This window comes from Triturus cristatus, chromosome 4_1 (genome assembly GCF_964204655.1).
Source record: "Triturus cristatus chromosome 4_1, aTriCri1.1, whole genome shotgun sequence".
Classification (NCBI taxonomy): domain Eukaryota; kingdom Metazoa; phylum Chordata; class Amphibia; order Caudata; family Salamandridae; genus Triturus; species Triturus cristatus.
The window spans coordinates 949,020,243-949,042,407 of record NC_140585.1 but is presented as its reverse complement, the minus strand read 5'-3'; the positions used below and the strand labels follow the sequence as shown (position 1 = coordinate 949,042,407).

At 41.8% G+C, this 22,165-nt stretch overlaps 1 protein-coding gene across 1 annotated transcript in view; it reads left to right on the top strand.

Moving 5' to 3' along the window:
• LOC146855885 (uncharacterized) overlaps positions 1–22,165 on the top strand; it is a 295,136-nt gene that overhangs the window by 65,078 nt on the left and 207,893 nt on the right. The gene's annotated exons all lie outside the window — the stretch shown is intronic.

Sequence of the window (22,165 nt, the reverse complement as noted above, 5' to 3'; positions counted from 1 at the left end):
TATGCTATTAAATTATTTTTCACTCTGGGAATGCGGTTATGCTAGAAGGTTGTTTCTGTGTTAAAATATCTGTTTTTGAGTTGTTAATACCTTTGGGGTAAAAGCAAACAGTTATATTGAATTTTAAATGTACTCAGTGTGTACAAGCGTCATTGTAACTATTTAGAGTGGTAGACTGTGATTGTGACATTAAAAAGTGAGCTGACCGTGTTAAAGTGATGCAAAAATCCAATTTCCGTCCTAGTGTTGAATATTTGTAGAAAAAGAACTGTACTTCAAATGTAAAAACAAATCGGAGCAGCACAGTGTTACCAAATGGGTTGGTGGTAAAATGCCATGAAATGATTTCTCCGAAAATAACACTTTAAAACAATGATGTAGATTGAGATTCACAAATGGTGAATAGATCGCATAGTGTGCAAGTTATGTGATGGGTTCAACTCACCTCAGTATTAGGAAAAATAAAAGTGAAATTCAGGAAAATCTGTTGTAGAACACATCATACACCTGTATCAACACATATGTTCATAAAAAAAGGTACACAAACATGCGGACACCTATGTCCATATGCACATGTGCTCTCTTGCTCAGTATTTTTAAAGCAAACTAAGGACTTTTTCCACGTACTTATTATTGTTGACTGGATAGGAGCAGAGCCAAACTACCTTTTCAGCCTTTTCTCAATCTACTCTCTCTTCTACCTCCATCCATGGAAAATAAATGCCTGGAAGAGAATTCCCCTTTTGAGTAATACTGCTTTAGTAAATCTGTTCCTTGAGATTTGGGATGTTTATGTTTGTGCCGTATTTTTAAATGAATTCATTTAAATTAATATTTACAGGACATATAACCGTATTGCAATGTCACTGGTGTATTGTAGGGCACTTTTACCCTGTTAATCGCTTCCTAGAATTTAATATGCAGTTATGGTATACTTTAGGTGGCCAGAGTCCACATTCTTACATGTGCTTATGAGCAAATATTTAAAAACTGGTATTAGAGTATTATTAAATTATTTCCTATTCCATTCTCATAAATCATATTAATCTACCAGACATTTCCCTTTGTACAAAGAAGTGGTAGAAAGACTGTTTAAAACTTGACCTTACTTACAATATTACATTGGTTATATCTATACTCAAGCCATGCTACTACTTCAATCTACCACAGTCAAAAAGGAAATAGAATGTGCATCCACATTTTAACTACATTCATACTACCATTAAAAAGCAGATACATGATCGCTCATTCTGTTTGAGTTTTTACTACCTATTCTCAGAAACAAACGTGAACCCAGGAAACCAATGTAGCCTGTGGATACAAAACTTAGTTTGGAGGAAGATATTAAAATTCTGTTAGCAAACAATATTTTATAAGGTTTGTTGGGAACATTCTTTTGTGAACCTCTATCAAAATATTTAATCTTTTTTTAAAATATTCAATTACATTTGTTAACATGGATTCTTTATGATGGCATGTTTGTGCAACCAGAATTTTGTAAATAATAGATATTCCTATGGAAAAACTTGTATCCAGATTTGTTTATTATCTTTCTTACCTGCTTTCCTATTTCATAAACTAATGCAGAATAAAAACTAGGACATATAATGCCTCCAAACAAATACCACATTTGTTTTACCGTAAATTGCATTTCTCTTTTTCTTTTTTAAATACTCATACTTCCATCTGGGAGTCATTTATTTAGTCATTTAATTGAAATATTGTTTTAGTAGTATTGGCCCCTTGGCCTACTGTATATCTCTATGCATACAAAAGCCAGATCCATTGTAGAAAAATGGTGTCTGAGGATAAATGACATTTCTAGCTACGGAGGCCTTCATTTCTCAGTGATCTTTGTAAATGGGGTGGATTTTCCCTGCCCCATGAGTTACTGATACTAGGGGTATTGGTATTTTTAGGGATAGGGAAAATCTGGTCCATTTCAAGTTGGGCCTTGACAGTCCAATAGGAATTGAGGAAATTACAGGGGGAATTTGTAATTCCAGATCCTGTTCCCCCAGCAATTAATTATTTTTCTCCATACATTCGTGCAGAGATTTAAGCTGTTTTCAGTAGCTGAAATCTCTCTGAGAGTCTAGAGATTTTTAGTGATCCCAGGCATCTGATTATTCCTCTGGGGCAAGGTAACTTCTGTTACTGGCTCTATCATAATTAAGTATCCATTCGTAGGGAAAGTCTTTTAAACAACAGCACACCGATGTACAGAAGCAGTAAGGTTTCAATCAATCAAACATTTGTAGAGCGCACTAATCACCCGTGAGGGTTTCAAGGCGCTGAGGGGGGGAGGTGCAGCTACAGTCCAAACAGCCAGGTTTTGAGGAGTCTCCTGAAGGTCAGCAGGTCCGTGGTCTGTCGCAGCTGTGTGAGTAGGCGAGGTAGGAGAAGGATCTGCCACCGGTGGAGGTCCTGTGAAAGCGTGGGACGGCGGCGAGGGCAGCTGAACGAAGCTGGCGGTTTGGTGTGTAGAAGGTGAGACATTTGTTGAGGTATGCTGGTCCGGCGTTGTGGAGTGCTTTGTGAGCGTGGGTGAGGAGCTTGAAGCTGATCCTTTTGTTGACTGGGAGCCAGTGCAGGTCTTTCAGGTGGGCGGTGAAGTGGGTGTGTCGAGGAGGAGGCGTGCGGAGGCGTTCTGTATGCGTTGGAGTCTTTTCTGGAGTTTGTACATGGTTCCTGCGTAGAGGGCGTTGCTGTAGTCCAGTCTGCTGCTGACGAGGGCCTGGGTGACCCTCCTTCTGGTTCCAGTGGGGAGCCATCTGTAGATCTGGCGGAGCATGTGGAGAGTGTTGAAGCAGGAGGAGCAGGCGGCATTGACTTGCTGGGTCATTGAGAGCGAGGAGTTCAGGATGAACCCCAGGTTGCGTGCGTGGTTGGTGGGTGTGGGTGCAGCTCCCAGGGCGGCTGGCCACCAGGAGTCATCCCAGGCGGAGGGGGTGGAGCCCGGGATGAGGACCTCTGTCTTGTCGGAGTTAAGTTTCAGGTGGCTGTTCTGCATCCAGTACGCGACGGCCTTCATTCTTTCGTGGAGGTTGGTTTTGGAAGTGGCAGGGTTCTTGGTGAGTGAAAGGATCAGCTGAGTGTCGTTGGCGTAGGGAACGGAAGCAGGGAGATGGGCCGGAAGTTCTTGAGGTCCTTTTGGTCCGCTGTGAGTTTTTTGAGTAGGGCGTTGATCTCGGCGTGCTTGCAGCTTTCCGGGAAGGTGGCGGTCTCGAAGGAGCTGTTGATGATCTTCCGGAGTTGGGGTGCGATGATGCGGTTTTCTTTGTTGAAGTGGTGAGGGCAGATGTCAGATGGTGAGCCGGAGTGGACGGTGTTCATGGTCTTGATGGTGTCGTCTTCGTTGACGTGGGTCCAGGAGAACAGGTTGGTGAGGCTGGGGGGTACTGAGTCTGCGGTGTCGGCGGCTGTAGGGAGGGTTCGGACGTTGAAGCTGTCGTGGATGTCTGCAATCTTGCGGTGAAAGAAGGTGGGTAGGGAGTCGTATAGGTCTTGCGATGGTGGGATGTCATTGGAGCTGAGGTTGGAGAGTCCCTTCACGATGTTGAAGAGCTCTTTGCTGTTGTGTGCGTTGTTGTCGATGCATTCCTTGAAGGAGGTCCTTTTGGTGTCTCGAATGAGTTTGGGGTGCTTGCGGCTGGTGTTCTTTAGGGCTGCGTGGTTGTCCGGAGTTTGTTCGTGGCACCACTTTTTCTCGAGTCTTCGGCTGGTCTGCTTGGATTCCCGGAAGTCAGTGGTGAACCAGCTGGCTTTTCTGTTGGTGCGTCTGTTTGAGGTTTTTTTTGATTGGGGCGTGAGTGTTGCCGCAGTGGTCGATCCATTGCCTGAGGTTGCGGGCGGCTGTGTCGGTGGTGTCTGTTGGTGGGTCTCGGGCGAGGGTGGTGATGAGCTGGACTTTGGTGACCTTGCTCCAGCTGCGGTAGGGGATCTGTTGCGGGTGGTGGTGCGCGGTGGGTTTCTTGAAGGTGAAGTGGACGCAGCGATGGTCGGTCCAGTGGAGTTCGGTGGTGTGGCTGAAGGAGACGTGGTTGCTGGCGGAGAGGAAGGGGTCGAGCGTGTGTCCAACGGTGTGAGTGGGGGTTGTGACGAGCTGTTTAAGTCCGAGGTTATCGAGCAGAGCTATGGAGTTGCTATCGTCTGCGTTCTCGAGGTGGAAATTCAGGTCTCCGAGTAGGATGTAGTTTGTGGATGCGCGAGGGCGTGCGTGCTGACAATGTCGGAGATGGCGTTGATTAACTGTGGCTGGGGTCGGGGGGTCTGTAAATGAGTGTTCCTCTGAGGGTGGTGTTGGGATCCGTGTGGATCTGGAAGTGCAGGTGTTCGGCGGTGCTGGAGGTGTCTGCTGTGCAGGTTGAGACTCTGAGGGTGTTTCTGTAGACGATGGCGATTCCTCCTCCTGGTCTGTTGGTGCGGTCCCTTCTGGTGATCTTGATCTGGGACGGCTATGGCGATGTCGGGTGTCGAGGAGGGGTTCATCCAGGTCTCTGTTAGGAAGGTGACGTCCGGGGAGGCTGAGTCGAGTAGGTCCCAGAGTTCGATGGCGTGCTTGTGGACGGAGTGGGTGTTGACTAGTATTCATCTGAGGTGGTTGCGTTCTGCTCTGACGGGTGGGGTAGGATGCACAGGTGTTTGACGGCTGGTAAAGATGCAGCTTTGGCAGGTGAAGGGTCCGTGGGTGAGCTTAGGGGTGGCCTGGAAGTAGTTGGATGATCGTCCGGCGTGGAGTTCGTGGAGGAATTGGGCGTCGGGTGTCGAGGCTCTCACAGGGGCCAGGGGGTCTGGCACTGGGCACGGTCCAGGCGCAGACGTGCTTGCCATATGTAGGGGTGGGGAGCAGAGACAGGGAGGCGGGAGCGGCTGGGTCAGGGGGCGGGGCGGCTGGGGCAGCAGCGGCAGGACCGGGAAGACAATGAGGCCAATTCCACGAAGGGAAATACACAATGCAGGAGAAAAATAAAACAAAATAAAACGATTATACAATCGACAACAGTTGGGAAAAGCGAAGTGGAACACTGGGGGTTACCAGAAGGCAACCAGGCGGACCCTGATGCGCAGTGTCGGGTAGCTAGCTCGAACCCTGCTCAGGGGTCGGTCTCAGTCCTGGCGCGGGCAACGGTGAGGCGGAGCTGCTGGGGAGAGTGCTGGCCTTGGCCCGGAGGTCAAGGTTTGTAAGAATGTGGATTATTAGGGGTGGGCTGTTGCCCATATCAAGGAAATTGAAACTGACTTGTCAGGGTGAACCCTGAAGACACTAAATTAACTAGAGTTTAAACCCTTGGTAGCCATGGCACAGAGCCAACAGCTTAACTTAGAGCAATAGGCAAAGTATTTATGCAGTACAAGAAAGTAATAAAGCCAAAACACTAAACCATAAAAATTCTAAACTGACTTGGAAAAATATTGTGGAATGTAATAAACAAAATGACACCAAAACAATACAAATCCAATAAGGGCAACCGTAGATATGAATTTTAAATAAATATTGCTCCAAAAAGCTCTAAGCACCAATAATCATCTATGGAAGCAGTGGACAGGGATGTAGGTGTGATTTTGGGCCTACCGGGATGGAGTGTGGGTCAGATACACCAAGTTTGTGGATCCTGGTCAAAGATTTTACCTTCTGACTTAGTCTTTTTATTGGACCTCAAAATCCTCCAGCAGGACAATCCTGAAGCTGTATCTCAGGATGGTGCATCAAAATCAAACACCTTTGCCATGAAGTTCCCTTGATGGCTTTGGAAGTCTTGGAATCTCAGCAACTTTTTAAGTCGGTCCCTGCTTTTCAAGGTTTTTGAAGCAGCGGCTTTGAGTCACGTTTTAGCTCCCAGGACCTTGGGGATAGCACTTCAGGGCCAGGATTCAGTCCTGTTCCATTTTATACTGGTCACTTGAGAAAAGACTCTTGCAGCTGGTGTCCCTGTAGCCATAAATGAGATCAGCAACTGACTCTATCAGTCTACTCCTTTGTTCTGGGTACAAGAGGAAGCTGGTCTGTTCCTAGAAGGCTCCTCTCAGGTTACAGACAGCAGGTCCAGTCCTCTTCCGATCTTCCACAGGTCCAAAATGTGTTCAGAAGCAGATTCATTGAGGGTCCCATTTATGGCTGGCACGAGCAGGTGGGTTGAAGTAACTTGTGAACACTTCCTAATGATTGGGGAAAAAGATCCTGGGAGAATCACTTCCCACTTTTTCAGCAGTTCATGTTTGCCTTGCTGCAAACAGTACTACCACACCCCTCGCTCCTAAAATTCAATATGGGGAAAACCTTTCGCCCTTGTGCAGAGCTCTTGTATCCACCCAGTGGTCTGACTTGTGGAATGAGCAGTCTCCTCCTCTATTCATTCTAGACTAGTTCTGGAGGTAGCTTACCTCCCACTTAATTTGGCGCCAGCTTAGCTAGTGTGAGCCTTGGTAACAAAGGCTTTCCTCTCTTCAGGTGTTGTCTTGCACTAAACTACGAGTAGGCAGTCCTTGCCTCTTAGCCTTTCAAGTTAATGAATTTCTTCAGTCCATCTAAACTGTCATTCTTAGGATGATAGGTATCAAATACGCCACACTTTCTCTGCCCTGTCACCAGGCCTAAGCCATTGTTCTGCTCTGGCGGCAGGTTTGACACCTCATTCAAATCAAGCACTTGTTAGGCAGTTGCCGACAGGCAAATGCAAACGAGCTTCCATCAGAGAAAATTTAACTTTCTAAAAGTGGTTTTCTCAAATATGTATTAAAAATCCAACTTCGCCAATAAATTGAACTTTTAATAAATATGGAAAATAGTCTTTGAATGACTAACCATTTCCTGCCAAAAGATACAGATTAAAGTTTATAATCTGTAATATGACATTTTCTAGAATCAAGTCCAGCCCTGTCAGCGAAAATTGTTTTTGGAAGCTTGTCACTGGAGAAATATGACAGCACTAATTTCACACATGTTACGTTTTAAATATCAGGGAAGCTAGCCTGTGGGTAGCAAGGTGTACTTAGGAGTGACTTAGTAATATTTTTAAAAACCGTCTCAAACCGGTCAAAGGTTATTTTGACAGGTTTGGCAGCATGTTTTTAGGTTAGTGAAGCCAGGCCACACATGGTAGGCCTGAAGCTATGTTTCACAGCTGAACCATGTGGATGGCAGCAAAGATGCTGCAGTACAGGTGGCATTTAAGTTCCAGGCCCAGGGTGTATTTAATATAGCATATACTTTGGACCTATAAGCAATTGAATTGCAATCAAGGGTAAGCCAATTTACCATGTTTAAAGGAGGAGCACTAACACTTTCTTCCTGTTTAGCAGAGTTCAGCAAAGAGTTCAAAAGTATGACCCTGAATAATGTGAAAAATCTGTGGTGACCATGCAGAAAATGTGTATTTTCACTTGTGGGTTTAATTTTAAAACCGCATAAATATTGCAAGAAAATGCATATTTCTGACCAATTTACCACATTGTTTCACCCTGGTGGTGTTGACCTCTGGTGTGGTTGTGGCTTGCTCACCAGTTGTCAGTTACATGTGCTCTAATTAAAAAATGACAGACATATTTAATGTAAGGTTGCTGTAACTAACATTTGTGGAAGTCCGTTGCATATGTGCACAAATGCTTTGAGCTGTTGCTTAAATGCATTTCAGGATTGATTGTTTTCTTTTGCATAAAAATGTACTACATTTGTTTTAGACAGTTTGTTTTCTGCAGCCTGCAATGGGGTATGACATTTTCTTCACTAACCTTTCACAAGAAAGGGTTAATAAAATGTTAGTAAAACCAGGTTTGTAGAACAAATGTAATCCACTGTGAAAAGATCAATTGCTGAACTGATTATCCTTCTGCAAATGATTAAACATTGCCCATCTGAAGCTCAGCTGGCATGTTTAACTATTAGTCATTCATATTCTTTGCTGATATGGTGACATTAAAGTCTACCTCCCATTGCTGGGATCATTAGCAACTGTACCTTGTGGTGAGCACACAGAATTGACCTGGGAAACTAGGGCAAATGAGCACTAAGGCTCCCAGATCATATTTGCCTATGACTAAGTCTTTAAGAAAATACTATTTTTGAGTTTGGAACCACCTCATAGGTTCTCATATCTTAAAGATATGAGTCATGTTTCAAATAGTGACTAGGAATGCCGATTGTCTTTATTCTTTGATAGGAGTACCAGCGGTTGCCCATAGTGAAATTTGGTACTGAAAAGAGGTAAGTACAGAATAGTGAAACATATGCCATGTCATTATTAATGGTGAAAGGACTATCAAAACGTTGTTTTCCTGAAAACTCTCCAAACCAACCTTGGAACATAGACTGGTCATTGTGTTGCACGAGATGGAATAGGCAAGTCGGGGAATTATGGGTTAGGTTGCTTTGATGCTATCACCAATCCTTCACCTGTTCACCGGTTCTCCCCTTACATTGTAATTGTTGTTTTACACCAAGTAGACAGCTGGATGAAAGTGAAATCAAAAGTTTTACATGCTCTGCTGCCGCCTTGATGATTTCATGGCTGCTTGGATTAGGTAGCATTCTTGGAGACTAGGAAGGTGCTCCATATGACAGCTAGTGTGAGTCTCTTGCTGATCCCGAAGAACACAGGTGTCCTGATAGTGAATCTTGCATGTCCTGCTGAAACATCTCTCCTGTCGCTGAAGAGTTAAGGTGGCTTGAGAGAAAAAGATGCAGTGGTCTGCTTAAAACAATCGCAGATAGACCAGTTGCAAATGAACATTTATTCTGCCTATACCTGTGAAACATATTTCTAGCCCATTAAAATACTAAAAGACTTTCGGACCAAGGAAGCAGGTATTGTTGCAAACAAATCTCAGGAAATAGAACCAAGCAATTTTGCTGGTGACTTTAAATGAAGTTCAGAAGAGCCCTGTTTAAACTTGAGCCGTTGCACTGGTATCTGGGTAACCAGTCCTCAGAGCTACCTTGACTGGGTTGAACTGCATATTTTATGAGCCAATTGCATGTCAACTGCATATACTGTTAATATGTTGATTTACAGATGGTATAGACTAACATGGTTTTTTGATTTGCCAGGTTATTTTTTGCTGTAACATTTGACCCTGCATCAAATTTCCTTCATTTTTAAAAATATTTATTTTTAAATTTTACTTTTGTACTTGACTCAATTTGTAAATGGTAAACCCTTTTTTTCTTCGTTGTATTGTTTTGGTGTGTTTGCCCGTGCAAGTCTCTTTTCTTTGGCAAACTGCCAAGAGTGCAGACAAGTACATCATGTCTACAGATTTACCTTTTAGGGGTAACATTGTTTGGGTCTTGAAGGAGTTCATCAAGACTGTGAACTTTCCACACTGCTGCTTGACAAACTATTTTCCTACATATATGTACATACATGTACATATTATTAGACCTGATCTGGATAGTTATCACTTTTGCTGCAAAAGTCCTCGGACAGGGTACACAAGCCCGAGATCTCTGATCATAGTAGAGGACAAAAAATATAGATCTGACTAAGGCAACATTTTATGGTTCCACAACAATGCAGAAGTATTTCTCATAGTGCCTGTTTGTGCATAATGTAAAAGAATCTTTTCATTGTCACTCAGTGTGATTGTCCCCTATATAGCAAGTTAAATGTTTTTCACAGTTAATAAAAATCGATACAGAAATCAAACTATTCTGATAGGCAAGGAAGGTTCCAAACCTCCTCTGCTTCTAGAACTACTGGCAATTTTGACATGCTCACTTTTCTGCATGGGAACTGGAACATGTTTAAAAATGCTTGATTAGCAGCATGACTCGCTAAGATTCCTTGAAGTAATTTTTCCAACTCTAGATCATGTGTCATCTATATAATTAATATTTATGAAAATATGGGGTGATGTAACTGAGCTTGTTGTTGGATCTTCCAGTTATATAATTGTTCCTGGTTATCACTAGGAACTAATCACAATACAGCTTTTTCTTTGAGAGCTTTCGATTTGCAATTCAATATATTAATTTACAGTGTTTACCGTAGGAGGACATAAAAATTCTCTAGTTATTGATGAGCCTAGGAAAGGTAATTTTTGGGGTTTCGATTCGGGAATGAGGTGAAGTCTGCGTTGAAACGAAGGAAACAAAACAACTTCTTAGGATTTAAAGTTACACTCTGGACATATTAGCTTTTGTTGTTGTTTGATTTCCATTCATATGTCACTGTGCATTACTTAACGCATTGCAAAGTAAAAAATAGTGCATCTTTAGCACTGTGTATGGCATGTCCCTCTTTCCTGCTAACTTTAGTTTTTTGTGTGAACTCTTGTATGTTTTGCTGTAACACAGGTTATAAGATCATGACAAAATTCCTAGATTTGGTCATTTAGTTATGTTGGGGAACTATTCTCGATAGCTTACCATGTACGACTTTTCTCATCAAACGTTTTTTATTTTTTAATATAGCAAATAATGTTTCTGATCTTTACTTGGATAACTTTATGTGTGCGATGATGCAAAGACAAGTGATTCATACCTTTTTAAGCTTTTTTCTGCACTTTGAGTTTGGCAAAGCAGCAACCTTGTCAAGGGCTTTTTGTGGGGGGGGGGGGGGGGGGACGAGAAGAAAATGAACTTCTTTGTCAGTAGCCCTTTGAAGCATTATGAAACAGTTCCAGCCCTTGTGATGTAAGGGCTGCTCCACTCCAGAGTTAGAGCTGCTAACTCTGACACTGCTATATCGCCACTTCAATCTCTCGCATCATCCCATCACATTTTCCCATTACCACTAAGGTTCCCATACATATGCCAGCTCCCTCTCCCACCACGTGGACTATCTTGGATCATAAGGGTCCCACCCTGCCATTGCCCTCACTTCCAACTCTGTCTCTGCTATTGAAGGTATACCCTAGTGCCGATTATTGGTGAGCCTAAGAAACAGTACAATTATCTTGGCCGCCAGACAAGGAAACTTCGCACAGACACAGTTGTCAAATTCATAAAATTATGACCACCCTCTAAATTCATTTACCTTCTCCTCCTTGTAATGTATTTACAGAGTATATTTTCACTTTGACTTGCAAAGTCAAGCTAGATGTCACATCATAAATAATTACATTTTCCTTTCCTTTTGCTTGCATTTCTCAAAGATAATATAGTATGCTTCCTTGATAACATTCTTCTGTTAACAATTTTGTTGGACAGTTAATCTAGGGTGAAAATCCCTTATCAAGAGGCGACAGAAGCAGAGACTTTGTTATATGTGCATTTTCACAGAAAAACTATTTTTATAGTGCATTGCAGTCGATTTCTTTTATTATGTTTGTGTATGTAGTCAGTATGTTTAGTTTCTCTCAGTGTATATCCATTATGTCACATTTTAAGGCCCAAATATGTACGCTGATCTATGATTGAGCAGAATAGGTGAGCTATATAGGCCATTGACTGATTGTCTCTTTTGAGGAGACGTCGACTGTACACAAGCCATTTTCTGAGATTTTGTCTGAAATCTCTGAAGCAAAACAGTCTCACCTTTTGCAAATTTGCATAATCATAGACTCAGTCTGATCTCTGATTCTGTAGGCAAACCCTTAGATTAAGAACATTTGGGGGCTTGTGGTGGTAATTGCAATTTGGTTTGAGAAATGATTTGGGAAATGGAACGATCACTTGAATTTTCATTCAATGGATCTCCCCTATTTTTAAGTTTGCCCACAGACAAGTTGGCAAAAAAAATCTAAGGATTCAAACATGGATTTAAAGTGGGCTTTGGGGCCACCACCTACTCAGATTTCAGTGGTTTACTTGTCTATCTCAGATCCTTGCTCCTGATTCAGTGTTTTTTTCCCTAATTCTTGTGTTTGTCCTGCCCATGAAACCTTTAGGATTCTACTTGGATTTGTTGTATTCTTCTTGTGCTAATGTCAGATTCTTGAATTGCAGTGCATGAGGACCTTTTTCCCCACCCTCATTTTCCATCCTTGTTTCCCTGCTTCCTTTCTAATTCCATCTCCACTCATTTAATTTGTACATGAGTTATCCTTTACCACCTGCTTGCCCTCACTGCACTCCATCCATCAACCCTGCTAATACAAAACAGAAAGGCTATTTAACCGTTCGAAGCGAACTACCCATGCATGGGCATGTGCATATGGTTTATGATTAGGCATTGCAAGATCGCAAACATGCAAGTGAAAGCACAAGCCGCAATCCTGAAATAGTTTTTCTTAATCCATGTGAAAAAAGCATTCCAAAATGACCATTGTGACTGCACACAGAGGATGTCTTGCGTGGAATATTTTTCTTAAGCTTTATGAGATATTTTTCCAAAATGGCTGTTGTGCATGTACACACATGCAGGCATGCATTGGTTGATCATCTTGATTTTTTTTTTTTTTTTTACGTTTTATTAAAACTAATCCAATATGGTTGGCTATGTGTGAGCAAGAACATATGCCATCCTTGAGTTTTTTTTTTTTGTTTTTTTTTCTAAAGCTTAATGAAAAGCATTCCAAAATAGCTGCAATGCTTTGGTACTCACAGCGACAAACTGAAAGAAAAAAGCACTAGCTAAACCAATAGGTGTGTGCCCTGGTCACAACTGAGGCCTATTAACTTAGCCAATGCTGGTTTTACTTACCATATCTACAAAGTGTGCAGTGTTTTGCGTCCTTCTGCTTCCTTTCACTTAGAGTATGTCAGCTGCGTTACATACATGTCAGAATACATGTGAGTGTTGAGCATTCTTGTTAGATGCATGCTCTTGGCAGAGAGAGATAAATCTGAATTTGTGCTGGTTGCACATGGTAATTGTATGCTTATTCTGAATTTGGAAGTACTGTTGCAAAAGGTGCATCTTGCCTAGGGAGAATGTATCTATGTACAGTTTGTCTGTGCGCTTATCGATGGGAATTCCCGTGTCCACACACAAAAGAGGCGGGAGTTACTAATTATAAGTGGACTTTTAAGAAAAATATTTTCTTGAGGCTAAGCCTATGAATCAAAAACCCAGGGAAACCTTTCATTTTATCTACAATGCATTAGGGTGCGTTAGCAATAAATAATGGATCTGAATGACTCAGAAAAACTCCCTTCTGAACATACATAGTCAAGTAATAGTCCACAGTTGAAATATAAATAATGATGAGATGCACTAGCACCTCACAACTGTGGACTAATTCCACTGTTGCTGCAACACTCGCAAACATGGGCGAGAATGTTCACGCACATGTCAGAGCTACCTACTTTGGACCTGGGGAACCAGGTTCAGGTCTCAGCGTCGGTTCAACATCCTATCATTCTGGGCAAATCACTAAATCTTCCCATGCCTAAAAACACCCAAAAATTTATGAATGTGTCTTTTTGTGTGATGTAACTGGTGCTCGTGTAAAGCGTTCCAATACCTTCGGGACCAGATGATGCTACAGAAATCTTAAACAGGAGACCTGATGGATTCAAAATATAAAAACTCAAATTTACAGCTATGTTTGAAGTAAATGTACAATTTTTTTTTAAATTCTCATATCTACTAGGTTTCTGCAAAGCTGCATCAATCATTGATTTATTTATGTATGCATATGCTATACATATATACTTGTTTAGTTGTACTATATATTTGTGTGCGCTTACAAGAGTGCATTTGTGCATGCAAATTAGAAGAAAAGTTATGAGCGCTACTTATCTTTTTGGTATTGTAAATGTGAATTTGCATTAGAAAAACATGTCATCCCCAGCTCTATATTGAATGTAGGTGTACGAATGGCTTTTTTGAAAGAATTACTTTTAGAATTGATAAAAATGTTGGTTTGGAAAGCTTTTCCAACATACACTTTTTTGCATGAGGAGACATAGTCCATGTTCTGAAAGTGTGTCCACTTGGGAAAACATTTGAAAACATCCTCTGTCAATGTGTCCCCAGCAAATCGTTTATATTGTTATTGAAAACCATGCTCTCTATCTTTATTTCTGTAACGTTCAAACAATGGTTTCTTCATAATGCGAAGAGATCAGGACTGATTAATATAAACATCGGGATAAACACGATGTTGCATAGCAAGTATAATTGAATTTTAGCACCAGTAGGACTTTAACTCATAAGGGATAGTTACTTGCAGAAGTGCAGTAAATAAAGAAATATTTATTTTGTTGCAAGTTGATTTCCAACAGAGTCCCTTCTCTGTTTGTCATCAGAGGAAAACACAGAAGAAACTTTGCAGTCAAAGATTAATCACAGAGTGCCATTACCAAATGTTAATGTATGCAGAAGCATCAGCTTGACATTTACTAAGGGCTTATGCGTGCTTGTATGCCAAGACAATATCTTAAGGAAGCTGCATAAACACCCATACATACTGGCTCCTCTTCTTTTCAGTTAGAGACATTTGGGAAAGCTAGGCAGTAAAATAAAATGTCGTGATGCATGAAACGGCCTACATTTCATACGGTTCATTTTAAATCCACCAACCTATTGCTGACTTTGGTACAAGAAATAACGCCCAAAACACTTTATGGGCAGACAGTGTACTGCCACTGGAGTCAAATGCCAGAGATAACCCTTTCTGTGAATCAGTTGGCACTTGAGATTGTCATGAAATCTGTTTTGAGGAAAATGCCTTGATTAACATCTCGTCCTACGCAAAATCCTATTCTTACAATTCAACACATCATTGTGCTGTGTGAAAAATGATTTAATTAAAGTAGTTACGCAAATCAAGCACTGTGAAATTTGGTAAATCCTAGTTGATCTGAGAACGAATAATTTAATAATGAGTAGCACCTAGCTGTAAACACAGAAGAGGATAACATAAATTGGTAGTCAGTAATTTTCAACATAATTCTGCTTCATCTTCTAAACTGATTACCCTCGTTTCGCGAAAAGCGTACACATTGTATTAATCAATTTTCATTTTTAACATCCATGAAAAACAAGAGAATAAAATGAAGCAAAAAGATTTTTCTGATGATATTCAAGATCCTGCTAGTAATGCTAATCTATATTCTTGTAAAACGTGCTACTAATTATAAAATCCCAACTATATGAACCAGCCCTATATAATTTTAAAGCACCAGTGTAATAAATCTAGTTATAAATTTCGCATTGCTGAATTGCTGAACTCTTCCCTGTAATGGGAACTAGTAATGAAGCTAGTTAAACATACATATTCCACACATCCTGAAACCTTGCCGAACCCCACTCCAAATTCAGCCTGCATTTCTTTCTTGACTGTCCTCCATTGCATATGGAGGTGATAGCTGACACTGATCAATGTTTTTGCTCCACTGAATTTTTAGAGTTTAGCGAATATGGCTTCATTTTCTCTACTCTAAAGGCATACACCATTAAACTGGTGGAATGTAATTATCTTCGTGGAAACCATTACTTCATTTAAGATATGTTTCACCATTGAGAATGTAATTGATGGCCAGATGTTTTCGTATTAATGCTCAAAAGGGTTATTAGGGCCACTGCATCTAAGAATATCAATCATGTTCCTTTATGAATGTTTCAGAAAAAGGGATAATGTTTTAAAGTCCTTGTTGGCACCTCTAAGTAACCCGAGATCTACTGTGTAAATGCTGAAAGAGTGTGTTTCTCTTATAGACATTATTTTCTCTTGAAGATTTATGTTCACTTTGATAACTTTTCTAAGCCAAATACTGGATTTTATTCTATTGATTCTACTAAGATTAAATAAATAGCCTGTTAGCCTTCCCTATACCTCATCAGTCTATTGTTAATGTTTGAAATTCTGATCATTTGTAAGATGGCACTTGTGTTTCGAAAGTTTGCCAGCTCAGACATTTCTAAGGCATGAAAGTTCAGAGAACTAAATTCACAAATTGAAACTCTGCAACACCTGCAGGGAGATTATTTTAGAGTGCAACTTCCCATATTTTTTTTTGAAGAGAAGTCATTAACTAACTTGGATATTTATTTATTTGATTGTTTTGTAGAGCGCCTGAATCACCCCTGAAGGGGTATCTCTGCGCTGTGGACATGCTACAGTAGGCCGAAGAAGGGAAAAAGTTAAAATAGTACAGTTTTGAGGAGCCTTCTAAATTGAAGGTGGTTCGGGCATTGTCACAGGTGGGTGGGGAGCTGGTTCCAGTAGAGATGGACACTATCAGGCAGACCATCCACTTGGTTGATTGCTAACTAGGCCATGAGGTAGTGTCTCCTGGTGAATTATTTGCCAAATTCCTTACCACTCTCCGTGCATGAGTTAGAGCGTGGGTTAATGGTATCCTCTGTCAACAAAAGCATATGCATTTGGGAAGGGCTTACATATGGCCCCCTTCATACCACGAGCACATCTTCATACCTGGAGGTTGTAACTGTGAGCAAAAATCTGCTACCCACAGACAACCTCATGTGAATTCTATGTCGATGAAGGCAACATGGATTGATTGTTATGTTAATAATTTTGCTGTGATCCTCCGTGCAACAAACCTCGTGCATTTTAAGTATTCATTGGCACCTTTTCCAGGTATGTGTACATAAACATTTGCTGAAAAGCTGGTCATCACGCTTATTATGCAGATAGACATACTTGCAGACCACATACTAACTTACTAGTAAAATCCGCTAATTGCCAGTCCCTTTAAAAATGATTTTTCCCAAAATGTTTCAAAATTATATTACATTTAGGTGGCTTTATTTTTGTTTGTCAGCTGAGCTTAAAATAAGTCTACTCGTTTCGGTGATTTATTTTGTAAGTTTCTATATGGTGATTTAGTTTTAACTTTTAAACAGACAAGCCCACGGACACTCTTAGCCGCACAGATAAACTCTTGTGCTTACATTCAGAAACTCTCCCTCTCTGCTTGGCATGTTAGACTAGTCCACACTTACTAGGGGGTACATGAGGAACGTTGACAACAGCAGACACCATAAATCGAAGGGACCCTGGGTGGATGTAAAAAGCCTGAGTTTATGGGATGGAAAACATCACATAATAAATGTATAACTTATATCTATGGTGTTTTAGTAATGGTGACCCAGATTACCGATTTGAAGCCAATTAAAAACCAGCATTGGCATAGCTAATAGGTCTCGCCTTTGGGACCTTCCAAGTATTTAGCCATGCAGCACATTATCCTGGGTGCTACAACATCTGCTGTTACTTCACGTACCACTGGTAAATGGCCACACATGGTTTGCCGTTGTATTTAATGAAAATATGATAGTCTCTTCAAAATGCAAAAAAGTGCATTTCTTTAAGAAAGATGTTTTAACACTAATAGACACAGAGATGCCTACTGATGTGCATTGTCTGTCCCTGTCATATTCACAGAAAAAGCAAGGTATATTATCATACACTGCAAAGTGTTCAACTGAAAGAAAAATTGAGGTACGACATCATGATCTGAAATGTAAAAAAATGTACAGATAGACCAGCGTTTTTGATTGGTATATTTTTGGCCTTTAAAACCCATGCCGGTGTTAGACCTGTTGTTTTAATAGTTTTAGTGATTTGTACTGAATGAATACAACGTGTAACTGGGACTGGGAATGTGGATAGATTTTGGCGTTTGTATGTTTTAGGTTAGAATATTTGTGTAATGTCATAAGTCAAGTAAGTCACTATTGTTTGCATCTGGAGGAGATTCTGTGCGTTTTATGTCCCCTATCATTGGGTTAAGGAAAGTCAAGACCATTATTTTACAATGATTCATAGATCGCTATTTTAAACTTATTTTTACACAAACCATTTCAATGTCTGGCACATTCTCCAGAATCGGAGGTATTTATGGTGACTAGGGGGGGAGAAGGTGAAGGGTAGACCTGTGCTGAGCCCCCATACTCCTAGATAGGCAGCCCCAAAGCCAACCAGTAATTGCGCCTGTATGGGGTCTCTGAAAGCAGAGACTACACAAGTCCCATGGGCTCCACTCCTGTGTAACTACCCAGTTTCCCACTGATGTCCACCCTATACTGGATAGAGGATCAGAAAAGAACCCTGCCTCGTCAGTGAGAGATGCCCGAGGTGTGACCTCCTGAAGCCGTGAGAGGCCACTCACTGACATCTGCAAGGAGGCATCAAACAGGCACTTGGCAGAGGAAGCGATCTGCACGGTCACTATAGATATAGGAGATTTGCTGAGGGCAGCACGGACCCCCACCATCCTGCTGAGAAACAGCACAGAGGCCCGCATGTAAACAGGTAGAATCTTGTCCCAGAACTGGAGGAGCATTACTTAATGTTGATTATGCAATGTGACCAGTCTGCGCGTAGCGTCTGTAAGGACAGGCAAAGTCACAGCTATGAGCAAGTTTGATGGAGGGTGATGTATCGCCTGTCAACGCAGACGCTAATCACACCCTCCATGGTACAAACCATGAACATGAAAGAGGGACTACACTAAGCTCCGTCAATCTGGAACTGTTGAGAATGTAAAGAACGTCTAGTTCCATTTCAACAGGAGACCAGTCATAAATTTGGATTATGGTGGGACTGATTCATCCTCAGTAATAGAGAGAGATCATCTGAGCTACTACTGACTATGTCACGGTCCAGTTTGCCGACGCTGGGACAAATACTACAGTACCCACATTTGCAGTGCGCTCTGCTTGCGAGCAGTAGTCTCCTGCATGTGACGAGGTACTGCATGTCCTGGCACAACCTAACCGATGCAGTCCATGTAAGCACCTGCCGCTTCAATCCCGTGGATTAGGCACGGCATAAGCGCTGGAAGTAGGGGTGCTGCAGCACCCCCGGAAATAATGATGCTACAGTTCAGAAGGTTATAAGCAATAAAGATGCCTTTAAAAAGTGTGTTTATCTAGTCTCATTTGCTGTACGTTCAAAGACAAATGTCAAATATCAGGCTATGTCTTAACCACACATATACTGTCTACATTACCAACCCACCTGCTTGCGCGTGTCTTTTAGTAATTCGTGCACAATCCTTTAAAGTACACACATGTTCCCATTTTTAAGTTGGTTAAATCGTACAAACAAGTCGTCAGAGGCGCACAGGCAGGAAAAGTAACGGCAGGCAGGAAGAGTCTTTTAACAATGCAGCTTTCAAGATCTAGAATTACAAGCCGTGTTGTCCTCATGCTAATGTGCACTCTAGCATAAACAAAAAGGATCATATAGTCTCTGCGGAGCTCACCTTCATCGAATATGTTCCCTCGGCCCTTCTCCACCGAGTTCATCCCAGGAGCGTGAGCGAGGAGGGGTGATCGAGAGAGGAAGAGGTGAAAGAGAGAACACAGGGTTGGGGCAAAGAAACCTAGAAAATGGAACATAAGGGAGAGCAAGTGAGGGGGAGCAAAGAAGAAAGAAAAAAGATGGTGAAAAAGGGTGAGAGAACATGAGGAAGGGGGAAGAGGGAAATTCTGGTGACAGGAGGGTAGAGAGCGAGGTTCAGAACCAAGGGGAGGGGGGAGAAAGAGGGAGGGGGGAGGCACAGAAAGGATGCGTGCAGGGGAGAAGGACGCAGAGAGGAGCCGAGGCAGAGGAGGAGTACTGCAATCATGTGTTTGCTGGCCCAGGAGTGGTGCATGCATGTGTCCGCAGTCTGCTCTTTTTCGAAGCACATACTTGTGCTTGTGGCATGCCCCTGCGCGCTCCTGCAAAGTGAATGCCACCACAAGCACGGGTATAGGCTTCAAAAAAGAGGAGAACGGCGGCTAAAGGTCCTCCTATGCAGCGCATGCGCGCTGCGTAGGCGAGATCTAAAAAATTGTAATGAGTTGAGTTAATAGAGATCTGTTCTACACGTCACGATGAGGCAATGCTAATTCCTCATTCAAGTGGCTTTCCAGAAAACAAATAGGCACAATCTAGTCATTGATCAACAGGCGCTAACAGCAAGCTGTGCTTGCACACTAACCCCACAGTTTCCTCAAGTCATTCCCTTTACCTACATGCCTGTCCCCTCTATACATCCACGCATCTAACCAGAAAAAGCATTACACACTCCATGCCACATCGAACTGTAAATTATTACATCTGCAAATTAAAAGTATGGGGAACCCATGTAGAATGCTATGCTGCCAACAAATAGTCTTTGGGGATATATGCAGTCACCTCGCAGTTCTCTGCTTTTATACAACCCTCTGCTTTTGACTTTATAATTTAGTTGCCACATAACTTATCAATAACCAATATTAAAGTGCATTAGACTGTCATTTCCCTATAAACCTACTCTGATTATTTTCTCATAAGTAAGTACTGACATCTGAATTCACTTGTAATTAATAACCTGAGTAGTCGCCTGTAATAATTATAACGAGCCACTATTAATAACCCATTGATCTAGCACAACTGCGCAGTGAAGAGAGCGCTGATTCACCTCATTGAATGTAGAACTGGGAGGCTAAGTACTTTGAGCATGATGCTACAGATTTCTTTCCAGGCATTAAAATAAACTATGTCCCTCAAGCAGTAGAAAGAACAACCTCTGCATTCATTCTTGCGGATATGCCTCTAAACGCCCTCCAAATAATTTCTCTGGTAATGGCCAATAATACAAGCATACAAGCCTAATGAGATTGCAAGCTGAATTCTCATGTAGGTGGAGCTTGAAGCAGTTTCTGAGGATTGGGAGATAGATTTTGTGTTGAAATCAAGGCAAAGGGCTGGGCATGGAGGCACCTTGAATTCAGTGCCTTACTGGTCGGTGGAGCTCAAGTGTCATCCTCTGTGATCTGGGTTCCATGCTTGAACGTCAACTTCATCTTAGTGCCCACTTGGCACAGAGCACAGATCTTATTCCCCTGTACGCTTTCTCTCCTGGTAGCAGGGTGGTTACTGATCACTCTAAAAGACTGGACAAGAAAACAGCAGGATATCTGGCTTCGTCTTCTTTTAGTAATGGTCAGTGAAATAATTAATATAAAATCGCAGTTACAAATGGCCAAGCCGGGAAATGTACAATAATAAATTTACAGAATGTAGGAGCTTCTAGTAAGCCGGTAGGAAGCTCAGTAGATTTGTGTACATTTTCCAGAAATATGTTTTGTAATCTTTAGTTTCATGGGCTTCAGTCGCACGTTAGTAGGGAGAGTGTTTGGTTCCCCACCCACCCCGTTCCCTCATGCTCACTAGTATGCTTTGTCTTTCCTCGTTGTATTTGACTAATAGAAGTAGTTTTAAAACTCATTTTTCAATGTTACTAACGTATTATTTTCTATAATTAGCAGCAAGTATGCAATTCTGTACAATTCTCAATTTTATATTACAAGGGGTCTCTTCTCATTCTTCTTCTTTCCCTTCAGCTAATTATTATGTAAGCAGAATGTATTTAGATAATGAAGAAAGCACAAAGCACTCTGCTGTGTTACACCTTGTATAATCAGTATCCTCTATCTGAAATATAACATCTGGGAATCCTAACTGTGATCCCAGCCTCACTCCATCCCCAGAGGAGATGGGCTATAAAGATGGAATGGGGTGGGCTGCGGTGGATGAAGCAACAGATGAGCTGGGGATTAGGACAGCCACACTGACGGCGTATGGGGGCCGGAATGTGAAGGGTAAAGCAGCACAGGGAGATGGGGGGAGAAAGATAAATCATGCACTCCTATGGAGCACTAATAACAAAGAAAGCAAGCATTGGCATAGCCAATAGGTCTCGCCTTTGGGACCTTATGTGTTTAGCCATGCAACAATTGCATAACTAAATACTTATAAGGTCTCAAAAGCGAGACCTATTGGCTATGACAAGCGGCCGTGCGGCCGCGAAAGTGATCGCGATCGCGATTAAACATCAAAGCGGCCGTGCGGCGGCAAAAGTGAAAGTAAATCGCGGTGCGGCGCGCGCGCCCGCGCACATGCACTGTAGCTCTAGGCTGGCCTGGTAGCACTTTTTGGAGCCCTCTCAATAAGTCTCGCCAGACCAGCGCATGCGCTGGGTCAGGCGAGACCTAAAAAAGTAGTTACCTGATTGTAAGCATTGGAACGCTACAAGTCATCCAATCAAAAGGACAAACGCAAGAAGAGGAAGGGAAGCCATTGAATAAGAAGTAACCAATGTAATTGACAGGAAAGCCAACCATGATATTTAACGTGGGTACCCAAAATCCACTGCAAGTATTGGTATGTTCCACACTAGGTCTTTGACCAACCACTAAAGACCTAAAACGATGTCACTTTTAACAGGATAATAACGTATGTTATCACAACAAAATGTGTCTTGAAAAAAATCATGCATTTTGAGAAACATTATTATACACTTGCATAAGTGGGTAATTATCTTAATTTTATAACG